Source organism: Papaver somniferum, chromosome 1, assembly GCF_003573695.1.
Source record: "Papaver somniferum cultivar HN1 chromosome 1, ASM357369v1, whole genome shotgun sequence".
Lineage (NCBI taxonomy): Eukaryota > Viridiplantae > Streptophyta > Magnoliopsida > Ranunculales > Papaveraceae > Papaver > Papaver somniferum.
In genome coordinates this window covers 43,453,638-43,467,791 of record NC_039358.1, presented here as the reverse complement: position 1 = coordinate 43,467,791, position 14,154 = coordinate 43,453,638, and the positions used below count along the sequence as shown (strand labels likewise).

At 38.0% G+C, this 14,154-nt stretch overlaps 1 pseudogene; it reads right to left on the bottom strand.

The window, feature by feature from the left end:
* Window positions 1–10,033: 10,033 nt before the first annotated feature.
* Window positions 10,034–11,761, bottom strand: LOC113295661 (annotated as a pseudogene).
* Window positions 11,762–14,154: the final 2,393 nt, after the last annotated feature.

The following is a 14,154-nucleotide window of genomic DNA, read 5'->3' as shown; positions in this document are numbered from 1 at the left end:
TACGATAGAGAAAACAAATACTACATACCCCTTGATGGAGATCCTGATATGGAGTATTTCTTAGATAGTAGAGATGTTTTAACCCATAGTGAAGGTCAATCTCAACCAATTGAAGAAATTAGCCAACAAAGTGAAGAACCAGCAACTGAAAATGACCAGGTATACTTCTAAACTAGTTCTCATTAGCTTTTTGTTGCTTAAAATTCTCTAAAGTACGTAAAAAAATCAAATTTTAAAAAATTTCAGAAGAACTTACGATTGGTAATTAGATAATTATCAACCGTAATTGAATGTTACGGTTCGTAAAGTTTCTAATACCAACCGTAACTGGTTCAATTTTGGGGAAAACTCAATCGTAATACCAGTTACGGTTAGTATAATTTTTTTGAGTCGAACCGTAATTTCAGTACGGTTGGTAACGTTCTTCAGTAGTTACCAACCGTAACTCATCATGTGCATGGCAGTATTTACTGCACTTCTTACGGTTGGTAATATGTAAATAGCTACCAGCCGTAATTGTGTTACGGTTTGTGATCTGTGTTTTTTACCGATCGTATAATGATCTGTATGTTTTCATTTTCATTTCACCCTATTTACGATTTTTTACGGGAGGACCACTACCAACCGTAGTTGTGTTACGGTTTGTAAGTGATTGTAATTACGAATCGTATCTCTGTTACGGTTTGTATTTCCTTGTCGTGTCCAACCGTAACTTTATATATATATTCGTTTTTTTCTTGTTTAGACTAATGTGGGTGTATTGTTGTCCAGATCTTGAGTGTACCTCCCCTAATGGATGAACAACCTTTAGCAAATCAACTTCTCACAGAAGATTCTAGCTCTCACTATTTAACCGAGGAGACATGGGAGGAAAAAGATGATGCAAAGCATTGGGCTAGAGAACGAGGCAAGTTGATTATGTGTATCATAGTTTGTAATGGTACCACTAGTGAAAGTGCCTTTCAAATGGTTTGCGAGTGTAGTGGACAACATAGAAGTCATGCAAAAAAGGGTACCGTGCAAGTAGCAAAGGCAAAGAGGAAGCAAACTACATTCACTAAGAAGACCCGATGCCCCTTCAAGCTTCAATTTAAAAGGAACGCGGAAAAAAGGTGGTTTTTGGAGAAAGTTGTATGCGGTAGTCATAACCACCCTATACCGGAGAGTTTGCTATCACATTCATATGATGGACGCCTTACCGAAGAAGAAGAGAAGATCGTAGAGTCACTGACACAAATTCGTATGAAGCCCGTTGATATCCTCGCTCACTTAAAGGAAAGAAACCCACAAAATGCTTCTACTTTGGCTAACATCTACAATGCAAGAACAAAATTGAAGGCTAAGAAATGGGAACAAAGGAACGAAATGCAACAACTAAGGCATTTGGGGGAGGCGAATAATTACTCGGTTTTCCACGATGATGATGAGAAAGGACGAATAAGACATCATTTGTTGGCTAATCCTGAGTTTGTGAAGTTGGAACGGTGTTCTCATCAAATCCTTCTAATGGATTGCACATACAAAACCAACAAGTTTGAGATGCCGTTGTTGAACTTTGTCGGGCAAACTTCTACCAATGCTCCTTTTAGTATTGCTTTTTGCTTCTTGAAAGATGAACTCGAAGAGAGCTATGTGTGGGCATTAAACCAAGTGAAGCTATTCTACGTAGAGGGATATACTCCAAAGGTGATTATTACCGACAAGGAACAAGCTTTGTTGAATGCAATAAGGAGGGTTTTCCCGGAAGCTCATAACCTTCTTTGCACGTTCCACTTGTGGAAAAGTATTGAAACTAAGTGCATGCGCCTTGTCCGTCCAACCAAAAAAAGCGAAATGGATAGAATAAAGAAACTACCGTTACATCAACAAAAGGATGCCAAAGAGAAATTTAAGAAGGATGACAAGTTGGCGGAACTAAAATGGGAAATTTTCAAAACGGAGTGGAGAGCCTTGACCTATTCTATCATCGTGGATGAATATGAGGATAGAGCTCGTATGTTAGCGGCTCATTGGAAAATAGGTTATCCAAGTGTTGTGAAGTATTTGTTGGATAATCGGTTGGATCCGCACAAAGAGAAGTTCGTATCGGCGTTCACTAACCAATATAGGCACTATGACAACCAAACTATAAGTACAGCGGAGTCATCTCACAACCGGTTGAATAATAAACTCCATAGTTGTAATGGTGGGTTAGTTACGCTATTCGAAGCCATGGATTCGTATTTACGCCGTGATCACGATAGAGTTACGGAGTCTTTTGAAAAAATCCAAAGTAAAAAACACACCAAATGGTTAGACAATAAGTGGCTAAGGGGAATTACACATCAAGTTTTGCACCGCGCTATTGATAAGTTAATGTATGAAGTACAACATTATGAATTGGGGGATTATGACGAAGAGTGTGTTTGTCCAAACATGACAAGTTTGGGACTCCCATGTCGGCATGTTATAACCACATACCAAGACAAAGTGATCCCGATTCAAGATGTTGATCCTTTTTGAAAACAATTATCATTCCGTGAAACAATTTTTGATCAACAATTTGGAGGAACGTTTGCCGATACCGAGATTGGTCAAGCTCTAGCCCATAAATATGCTACACTAAGCCAAGGACAAAGGCAAATATGGTTGAGTAACTTGAGAGATTTCGTATATCCACAATTTAGGTATGATATCAAGGAACCACCAAAGGGGAAGAGTAAGGGGAGGCCTCCTACCAAAAAAAAGAGGTACGTAGGAAATAAAAAAGCAAGGGAATTGGCGGAAGAATCAAAGAAAAAAGATCCTTCGGGTTATGAATGGTTGAGAAAGGAATATGAACCGGTATAACCAAATAAGATTGAAGACTTATCTGGGGCCTCGCCCCAAGGTCTTTTATTCTTCTTCGGTGGCAACAACAAATCTTTTCCTTTAGGAATATGCATCCCTTTCGGTGCGCGCTCCTTTCTCGGCTTCTTTTCTTTCTTTTGCCTTGCAGGTGCAGATACAACTACCTCTTTTCCCTTGGTATTCTCTACCTCTTCATCATTTTCTACCTCTTCATCATTTTCTTCATCTTCCTTTTCTTCATCATTTTCTTCATCGGCCTCCTCTTCATCATTTTTTTCATATTCCTCCTCTTCATCATTTGCTTCCTCTTCCTCCCCTCCATCATCATCGGTTCCTTTAAATTCTTCTTCTTCATCTTCATCATTATTAGTTTCTTCCTCCACAATTTCATTTTCGTTGCCTTCACGGTTAGTTTCGACTCCGACCTCTTCTTGATCATTATGTTCCACTCCTTCTAGCTCAACTCCAGATTCAGCCACAGGTTGTTCCCTCAACTTAATTTCAAACTTATTCTTCATCTTCTTCTCATTCTTGTGGATACCTCTATTATTAAACCCTAAATGCTTGTCACCGCGAGGGGTGGGCGTATGATCAATCGGGGTTAAGTCATTTCCTCTCTTTTTCTTCCTACACAAGCATTACAATTGATTGATTTACTAAGGGTAATTAAAACAAATAATATAGACAACAAAAAACAAAACAAAATGGTGAGCTTGCATAGTTACGGTTTGTAACTAATGAACAGAGACCAACCGTACCACTCACACGGTTGGTAGATAGTGAATCGAGACCAACCGTATCAACGATACGGTTGGTAACTGATGTATCGAGATCAACCGTAACTAAACTACGGTTGGTATGTTATCTTAGTTTTTAACCTAAGTTTTCTTTAGCCAAATACTAACATACAGGATGTTCTACGGCTGGTAATGGATGTTGAGTTACAAGTCGTAACTCAAATACGGTTGATAACATTGATGAAATTACAAACCGTAGAAACCAAATGAAAGTTACAGAACAATGTACGGTTAGTAACTCAACACACGAGCCAACCGTAAGCTACTTACGGTTGCAAAAAAAAAACGTAACTGAACAATTTCTCATAATTTCAAGAACTTACGGTTGGTATTTCAGTTATTACGAACCGTATCATCAACAAAAACCATAGTTACGGTTGAAATTAGAGTAATTATCAACCGTAACTCACATGCAACACACAAATTTCAGTTTCAATTTCGATCCAAAACCCTAATTTTTTATACAAAACTAACTTAAATCAAACAATAGACTAAACCCTAACTGGGTTTTTCGAAACATACCTCAAATAAGTCATTGTAATTGATTTTGACGGTTGAGGAGTTTCAAATTGATGTTCTTGACCTAATGGAGTATTTGGTTCATTAGAACGGCTACAATCTTCGTCAACCTTCTTCTTCGGCATCTCTAATATAGTTTCCAATCAACGATTATCAATTTTCAAATCGCCGATTAATCGAAGAGGACGATGAAAAATCAGTTTTAATGGTGGAGAGGAGGAGAAGAGAAGAAGTAAAGTTGAAAAAAAAAACTGTTTTGATTTTCAGATTCAATTGGGTTAATAATGGGGAAGGATAATTCAGTCTTTTCAACCAAAAAAGTAAGGGTAAATTAGTCCATTTGAGGTGAAAAGGGTAATCTAGTCAATTAACAACCCTTATAGGACACCCCCTAACCAATAATAGAGATATTGCTATCACCCTTGCCGCCCCTCCAATGGAACCACCCGCCCCTTTAACAGGATTGAAAAAATATTCCCAAACTAACTTTGCCCATTACACCTATAATTCTCCCATTAGCAATTACTAGATTATGGAAGGCGGCTATTGCAATCATGAAACATATTTGTAGCGTAATAAAGATGACCAAAGCAATCCAAATCTTACCTTTAATCAAAGCTTTGCTTTGCTCTTTAAAAATGCTTTACAGCCATAACTCTCTTCCATTACCGATACTACACTAGCCATGTGCCATTTACGCTGATGTAAATGAACCCGATCATGTAAATGATATTATCGGTTATAGCAAGCATAATCCAGACGCCAATACTATCGAAACCCTCAGATGGTCTAACTATGACCTTTATCACAAACATTATTAGAATTGTAAATAAGTTGTATAGAAACATGATGAGAAAGGCCCATAAGAAAGTGATCGTAAGTCTCTTCCAAACCGTGGGAACTACACTTGTAACTTTGCTAAAAGTGATTTCTTTTTTAGTATAAGCACAAGCAATGGTATAAACAACGGCTGAAGTAGAAAGAAGCAAAAGAACAAGGAAGAAGACATGGGACAAGGGTAACAAGTCCCTGAATGGAAAAAATCGGATGCTAAACCATGCATAGTGGATAAATTTCATCAATCCGAATTCGGATGTTAAACCAAAGAGGAAGAAATAAGTCCTTCCATCCGTTGGGTTATCTTAGATTTACAAGAATAATATGGATTAATCTCACAATTGTTGAGACTGATTATATTTCATTGTGTATTTATATGAATACAAAGTGATGAGAATTGACGAAAGATTCGAAACCTAAGTTAAACAATAATAGCGTGAATAATGGATACTTACAGCTAGTTACAACAAATTACAACAAGAATGAGTACATAAGACTCGAACCTAAGCTAAAGACTTGGGCCTGGTGGTGACTGCTGACTGTTCAACTGTGGCAAGACTGATGGCTGGTGGTGACTTACATATACACGTCCAATACCCCCCCCTCAAGTTGGAGCGGGAGGATCATGAGGCCGAACGCCCAACTTGCTGACAAGACGTCTAAACTGGTCCACTCCAAGTGGCTTGGTGAAGAGATCATCTAATTGAGACGCAAATGGAATATGAGTTGGTTTTATGAGACCAGAGAGCAATTTTTCTCGAACAAAATAACAATCAATTTCGATATGTTTAGTTCGTTCGTGAAAAACTGGACTTTCAGAGATGTGGATATCAGCCTGATTATCACAATAGACTGGAATATGCTTCGGAATAGGAACACGGAGATCAGTAAACAAATAATGCAACCATTGAAGTTCAGAAGTTAACCTTGCTAGGGCAAGGTATTCTTCCTCAGCGGAAGATAATGAAATCGTTGGTTGTTGGATATCCTGCCCAATCAGAATCGGTATAACTAGCAAGAGACAATGAGCTATTCGCAGAAATAAAAATACCATGACTGACAGTTCCTTTAAGATATCGAACTATACGATGTGCAGCATCCAAGTGACCTGTGTATGGTTGCTACATGAACTGACTCAGATAATTAACTGAGTAGGTGATATCAGGACGAGTCACCTGAAGATAAAGCAGTCGACCAATTAGGCGACGATAAACACTAGGATCAGGTAGAGGATCACCGGAAGTTGGAAGTAACTTAAGGTGTTGTTCCATAGGAGAAGGCGAAACCTTAGCACCTAAAAGACCAGAATCCTGAACAATGTCAAGGATATATTTTCGTTGGCAGAGAAAAATACCTCTGGGAGAGCGAGAAACTTCAATTCCCAGGAAATACTATAAACGACCAAGATTTTTGAGAGAAAACTTAGATTCAAGTTTGTGTTTTAGTTCTTGAATAGCCGTGTCACTATAACCTGTAATAATAATGTCGTTGACATAAACTAAAACATAAATGGATATCTTACCTGAATGAAAAATAAAAAGAGAATAGTCAGCAAGAGATTGAACAAAACCTTCATCAAGTAAGGCTGCAGAAAATTTAGCAAACCATTGACGAGAAGCTTGCTTGAGCCCATATAAGGATTTGTTGAGTTTGTAAACACGATTATCTCCCTTTTTCTGAAAACCTGGAGGGAGTTTCATGTGAATATCTTCATGAAGATCGCCTTGTAAAAAGGCATTATTGACATCTAGTTGATGGAGAGGCCAATTATAAACAGCAGCAATGGAGAGTAAGACACGAACAGAAACTAGTTTTGCAACAGGAGCAAAAGTGTCATGATAATCAATTCCTTCCTGTTGCGTGTACCCTTTAGCAACAAGACGTGCCTTACGGCGCTCAATCGTACCATCCGGTCTATACTTGATTTTAAACACCCATTTACAGCCAATGGCTGTTTTTCCTGGTGGAAGAGTAGTGATAGTGAAAGTATCTTTGTCATTTAGAGCAGTATGTTCTTTGACAATAGCATCACGCTAGTCTGGATTTTTAATGGCTTCTGTGAATATGCGTGGTTTATCATTGGTGATAACAGATGATAGGAAGGCACGATGTTGTGGAGTAAATTGAGAAAATGATAAATAGTTAGTGAGGGGATACGGAGAAGTAGAAGTGCATTGTTGTTCTGAGCAAATAAAATCTTTTAAGTATGAAGGACGATGACATTCTCGAGTTGATCGTCGTACAGATGGTTCTATATTAGGTGGTACGACTATATGTGAATCTGAAAGAACAACCTCAGTAGTAGAAGGAGGTGAAGATATTGTGCGAGTAAAAGAACTCGGACTAGATGATGGACCATAAGGAGAGGATAATGATGTGTCAGCCACAGGAGATGGGGCAGATGCTAACGGTGTATTATAAGTACCTGGAGTAGGACTCGATGAAATAACTCCAAAGATGGATTGATAGATGATGACTGTATTGGAGATGATGATACAGGAAAAATATTACGAGAAGGAGTGACAACAGAATCTGTTGCTGGAGAGGAAATAAATTCTAGAGATGTAGTGATTGGGAAGGAGGCAGTGGTACTGGACGTTCGGGTGTGATTTGAGTATGGCGGAGGCAAAGTTAACTCCTCATAAAAACGTCAGTATTTTGCAATTCAGTTGGAGGGAGATCATTTGAATTTGAAAATTTAACATCCTTAAAAGGGAATAAGTGTTCGTGGAAGATAACATCACGGGATACAAAAGTGGTCTTTGTTTCGATATCTAAAATTATATACCCTTGGAGATTGTAAGGGTAACCCAAAACCACACCCGGGTTCGCTCGTGGATCGAATTTGGATTTAATATTTGTGTTCCGAGCATAACACAAACAACCAAAGACACGAAGATGGTGATAGCTAGGCGCACTACCAAGAAGAACTTCATGTGGAGTTTTACGTGCCAATAGAGGAGTAGGAATTTTGTTTATAAGATAACAAGTTGTTAATACACATTCACCCCAATAAGTGATGGGTAATTGTGACTGCAAAACGCAGATCTCTAGCTACACTAAGTAAGTGTCGGTGTTTGCGTTCGACAACACCATTTTGTTGAGGAGTGTAAACGCAACTGCGTTGATGACGAATGCCATTTTCCTTAAACCACGTTTGAAATTCACGGGAGAGAAATTCTAAGCCATTGTCAGACTGGATTCTTTGTAATGAAGGGATAAAAGGAATTGAGGTACCGGTAGATATATGACCGATTTTCTTAGAATACTGAGTAATAACAAAACTGGAGAAGTACTTAATGAATTTAAAAGTCTCATTCTTTGTGTGCATAAGGTAAACACGTGTACAACGAGAAAAGTCGTCAACTATGGTGAGAAAATACTTTGCAACGGTGAGTGATGGTGTCACAAAGGGACCCCATATATCGCAATGAATAAGTTCAAAACAACGTTTAGATGAAACGCGATGTCTATTGAAAGGTAATTTCGTTTGTTTTGCCAAAGGGCATACATCACAAGTACTAGAAAAATTGGAACTAATTCAATCAATAGAGCGACATAAAAATTTAAAACGATCAAAACTTGGATGGCCAAGACGACAATGCCAAACATCTAACGGCATTTTATTATTAAAAAGAGCTTTGTGTGATGTTGCTGGTCCAGCCCAAACTTGAAGTTGGTAAAGTCCAGAAACATGATTACCCTGACCAATCACTTGATTTATGAGTGGGTCTTGAAAGATGCAATGATCTGGAGTTAAGAGAGCAACACAATTGAGGGATCGTGTGAGTTTACTTACATAAAGCAACTTAAACTTAAAATGTGGGATATGATGCACATTTGAGAGTTTAAGAGTGGGTGAGAAAACAACTTCACCGATATGCTTAACAACAGCAAGAGAGCCATCAGGCAATTGCATTTCAATCAAAGTGTTGACAGGAGAATAAGAAGTAAAGTATGATAAGAAATTACAGATGTGGTGTGTTGCACCACTGTCAATAAACCAAGGAGAAATAAAGGATGTGTTAAGTATCTTACCAGTTAGGTTCACTCGAGGTTCCGTAGGAGTATCCTCTGTAGGAGGGTTGAGAAGAGTTAGAAGACTAGCGCACTGGGACGCCGAGAGAGACGGAACATCCAGAACTGGTTGTGAAACTTGATTTGGTTGAGGTGCCAAAATTTTAGCTTTAGCAGCGACATGGAGACGATTGTTGTTGAGAGAAGCGGATTTAATCGATGGGGCTGTAATTAGGGAACCATCTTGATTCCATAAAGCCTTGAGCTTGGTATAATAAACCCAAAGACTTGTTGTATTGCAGCAAAGAAAGGAGTTTCTTCAGCAGACAATGATGCCATTGTGAGAGGCAGAGAAAAAAATGCTGGAAGAAGAAATATATTTAGGTTCCTGAAAGAAAAGGATATTTAGGTTCCTGAAAGAAAAGGATGATACCATCTTAGATTTACAAGAATAATATGGATTAATCTCACAATTGTTGAGACTGATTATATTTCATTGTGTATTTATATGAATACAAAGTGATGAGAATTGACGAAAGATTCGAAACCTAAGATAAACAATAATAGCGTGAATATTGGATACTTACAGCTAGTGACAACAAATTACAACAAGAATGAGTACATAAGACTCGGACCTAAACTAAAGACTTGCGCCTGGTGGTGACTGCTGACTGTTCAACTGTGGCAAGACTGATGGCTGGTGGTGACTTACATATACACGTCCAATAGGCTATCAGAAATTTTGGTTTGAGCTAAATAAATGAAAGAAAGAGGAAGAACAAAAGCTAAAGTGATTTGTGAAAATATTTTCCCCGGAACTATAATACGGTTGGCTAATTCTTTAAAAAATCCAAAGAACCCTAAGAAAAGAATTGGAGTTCTTCTGGTTCTTTATCCATATTGATTGTATCTTCAAAATCACTAGCTAGAGGAGATATTGGTTTGGTGAGGATACAAGAGATCAAGATGATGGTTGTTGACGAAAGAAAGATGGAATGAAGGGAACTTATAAAGGTGGACCTTGGCTTGAATTCTCAAGAAAGAGTCTTCAAAGAAGATGACTTTGTCATTTGTAGAAGAATACGACCCAGTCGTTGAGCTTCCTGACGTCGCGAACCGGCATGACACGAAATCTGGATAATCACATTGGCCTCTGGGATATCTATTGAGTTGTCACCAACTTTTGAAAGGAAAAGAGTGTTCAAATCTGGAGTGTTCTTAAAAGTGTCGAAGAGAAGTTTTGTTCTCTCGTGGTGGCTGGTTGCACCATAGATCATAGGTTTCCCGAGCTTCTTCGCATACTCAGTAAGCGCAAAAAGATTATCAGCAAAAACAATGATCTTATCACCTCGCTGCTGTTCATGGAACCGTATCAGAAACTCGCACGCTCTTAAACTTATTTGGATTCATCACGTAAAGCGCCTGTCTTTTCTTGGAATTGGCTTCTTTCAAATATTCAGCGGAGAACTCCTTTGTCATTGGACACCACACTTCAGCACATTGCACATTCGCAATAAACCCTCCTCTTACCAAATCCAGCCAGTTGGCTTCATACAATTTCGGACCAATAAGGAAGTTCAAATCCGTAATACGCTCATCTTCTCGCACTAGTGTTGCAGTGAGTCCAAGCTTGCAGTGTGATTTAGTTATAATAATGACTTTGCGGAACATGTCCGCAGGAACCACATGTACCTCGTCCATAAGAAGCAATCCCCATTCTCTATTTCATATCTGTTCCATAATTTTTTCAGCTTCGTCAGACACCGCTTACGACCATAAGCAATCATGGCATATGTGGCCACCATAATTCCAGCATTACCGCGAAACATTCCCCCCTTATTCTCAGATGTGAATGAACATATCTGATCATCTCTAATAGTAGACCACAATCTAAATTGATGTGCCCATTGATCCACAGACACATTATTTGTTGCCAAACAAAGGCAGCTCTTACGAATTCTGCAAGCCGCGGAAACACCAACTAAGGACTTTCCTGCTCCGCAGGGAAGAACAATGATGCCTGATCTTGCTCTACCGTTTCCAAACATTTTACTCAGACTCTTTTCCTGGTACGGTCTTAGTTGAGCTTGAGGCTTGAGTTCCATGTTTAAGTCAGGGTTAACTGTATCATTTCTGAAGTCATACTCCTCCAACATAGGGTAATTTCAAGCATTCGGCAAGTACCTTTGCTTCACATTTTCCACCTGTGACGGGTTAACTTCAAAGCTAAGCACATTTAGCAACTCACCATGAGCAACTGCGACAGAATCAGTCCCAATTGAACCCTGATCAGAAGAAAGCCTTGCTCGTGAAATCACTTCATCCTGCAGTAACGTCTTAATAACCTCTGGAAATGGCGATTCGACAAAATACTGATTCTTCTTGAGCACAAGCTTGACTTTCCCATAATTAGAAGTAGATGCATAGATGAAATCAATCATTTCCTTCGGCAACTTGGTTTTTGACAATGTATTCAGTACTATGGTTTCGGTTTCAAGGCCAATTGATACCGCAGCGTATAACGAATGCGGAGTCAAGTTGTATTCGTGCAGCAATTCTGGTCTGCAAACAGGTTCAGCAATTGCAATGAGGAAATCAACAGCTTGTTTGTACAAGGGTGAGTAAGTCTCCGGGATGATCCGGCCATCAGCACAAGCCCATAGTGGACGATGATTATGATCAGGCTTCAGTTCTTCAAGTTTTGTGAAATCACTCATCATTATCACTCTTTTCTCTCGATTACCTTCCCCAAATTGTGCTCTTTTAAGAGGCGAGTGTGAGAGATTCAAGCACAACCCAACGTCAACCCAATAAAATTTTAGGGTTCCAAAGAGAGAGGGATTGTAATTCGTAACCAGAATCTTATTGGGGTTTCTTCTGAGATTGGGTTGATGCGCCTGTCAATCAAACACTAAGAAAATTCTAACGATCCATAAACTCTTTTAAACCTTCCAGACTAACAGCTTGTGATTAACTCAACAAATACTTCCTTCTTGATCAATCCCTTTTTGCAGCTCTTTCGAAACCTAATTTTTCCTCTATGAGATAACCTTCCAATGCAGTCCGTCAACACTTACAAAGAGATTTATTCCCGGACGGCGGGCCACAGGTCTAGGGACGGAATAAGTTTAACCAGAGGCACTATTCTTGTGGCACGAGGAATAACACTCAAAGCTATCAAAAATGCTAGATACGGGCCTCACATTCTTCCCCAAAGTTTTTCCCCACACTTACTGTTGTTTCACGGCTTCTCTGCGTAAAGAAGCTAAACTGTCGTTGTGTTTGTATAATTTTGGGGGTATTTTCGGCGTATGCCTTGATCCGCAAAGTCTAGTTGGTTTTTGGTTGATTCAGGGTTCATTTTGCGTCCACATATTGGCCTCTGAGCTTCTTAGAACCTGTTTGGTATAGTTTTCAAAAACAGTTTTTTGTTTTTAAAAACAGAGAAAACATAAAACAGGAGAAAACGTGTTTGGTAGAGACATTTTCAGAAAATATTTTCTATTTGTTTTCTATTTCTTTAAATAACAAATTATTGTTTTCTGTGTTTTCTCTTCTTTTTTTTCTTGGTTCTTTTTTTCTTGTTTTCTTCTTTTTTTTTTGAAGGAATGAGGGGCTTCAAAGAGCCCCTAAGATTAATTTATTAAACTACCTCATTCAAATTGAGGTCTAAAGGATTACATCGAAGAGGTGGTAGATAGACACACCCTCTTGTTTCGTCATTATACATTTGGTACCAACACAACAATTGTATAATGAAATTTGCGTTTTTTGAGATTACATAAAACCAAATAACATGGAAGAGACTAACAGAGGTTTCGATCCTACAAGTGAGAAAAATGATGCTCCAAAGATTATCTTGATCATTCCCCATACCGGCTTGTGGATCCCCCTGAATTATCACATCAATAAGATTAAGATTTTTCTTCAATTGAAATTCCAAAGCACATACCTTTGTCTCATCCTCCAGAGAAGAAGTTGTATGAAAATCATTCTGGTATCCCATTTGTTTTACCAAAAAATCCTTAATATTCTTCATGAGAAACCAAAAAAGATTTCTTCCAACATGACACATCTTCTCTATTCTTCCTTTCACTGATTTGGATATTAGAGATTCTTGAGACAAGTTTTGAAGAAAAAATCTGTTGTAACAATTCCATATGTTGTTTATATTACCAAATCCGAATAAAAACCCCTGGGCTTATGATAAACCGCCATATAAGCGTAATAAAAGAACATAAGGCATATAATAGCCATTGAAATTAAAAAAACAAAAACAAAAACCTAAACCTAATGTTGCTTAGATGCAATATTTTTATTTAAAAAGAAAAGAAAACTAATTACTATTTCCTAGATTTCCTCGGTAGATCTAAAATCTCAGACCAAAACTGAGTAAATATGTATTAAGGATGAAGATAATGGAGGAAAACCGGGGGAAAAAAATTCAGGACTTTTTTAGAAAAAACGGTTATGCAGAGCAGAAGGTTTTGGAATATGTTATGAATCCCAACTTTTTTTCTTTTCAGAACAAAGTAAGAGATGTGGGGAATGACTGCAAGTGAGTCATGGCTAATATCACTATCTCTTAGACGAATCTTTACATTTGATCCGATTTAGTTGATTTTCCTTGTTTTCAATAACAGTTTACCAAACAATTTTTAGAAAATGAAAACAAGGAAAAAGGGTATGTTTTTAAAACAGTGGAAAACTATTTTTGAAAACTGTACCAACCAGGCTCTTAGAGTTTCAAATGTACTCAGAACTAAGAGTAATATCCAAGATGATTCATTTCTTTCAATGTTTTAACAATTACTAAGCCAAAAAAATAAAAAAAAATTACTGGATTTTTGTTTTTGCACTTGTATTTTTATCTGGTGAACTGAAATTGGCTGGTTTATGGGACTTTCTTTTGGTTTTATTTTCAGATTGTCGCGCACTAGTTTGAATAAGCAGAGAAAACCCAAAATGCCAAGAACAAATAGACATATACAAGCTTCAAATCAGCTTGATTTTAAGAAGCAGTTTTTTGATGTTAAGATATTGCGGGAAGTAAGTTCATATTACCTTTGAGGATTTATCATTTTCAATAGCATGATAAGACTGCCCCACACTTACTAACCATTGAAAGAGATAAAACAAAGGTGAATGTTCTCTG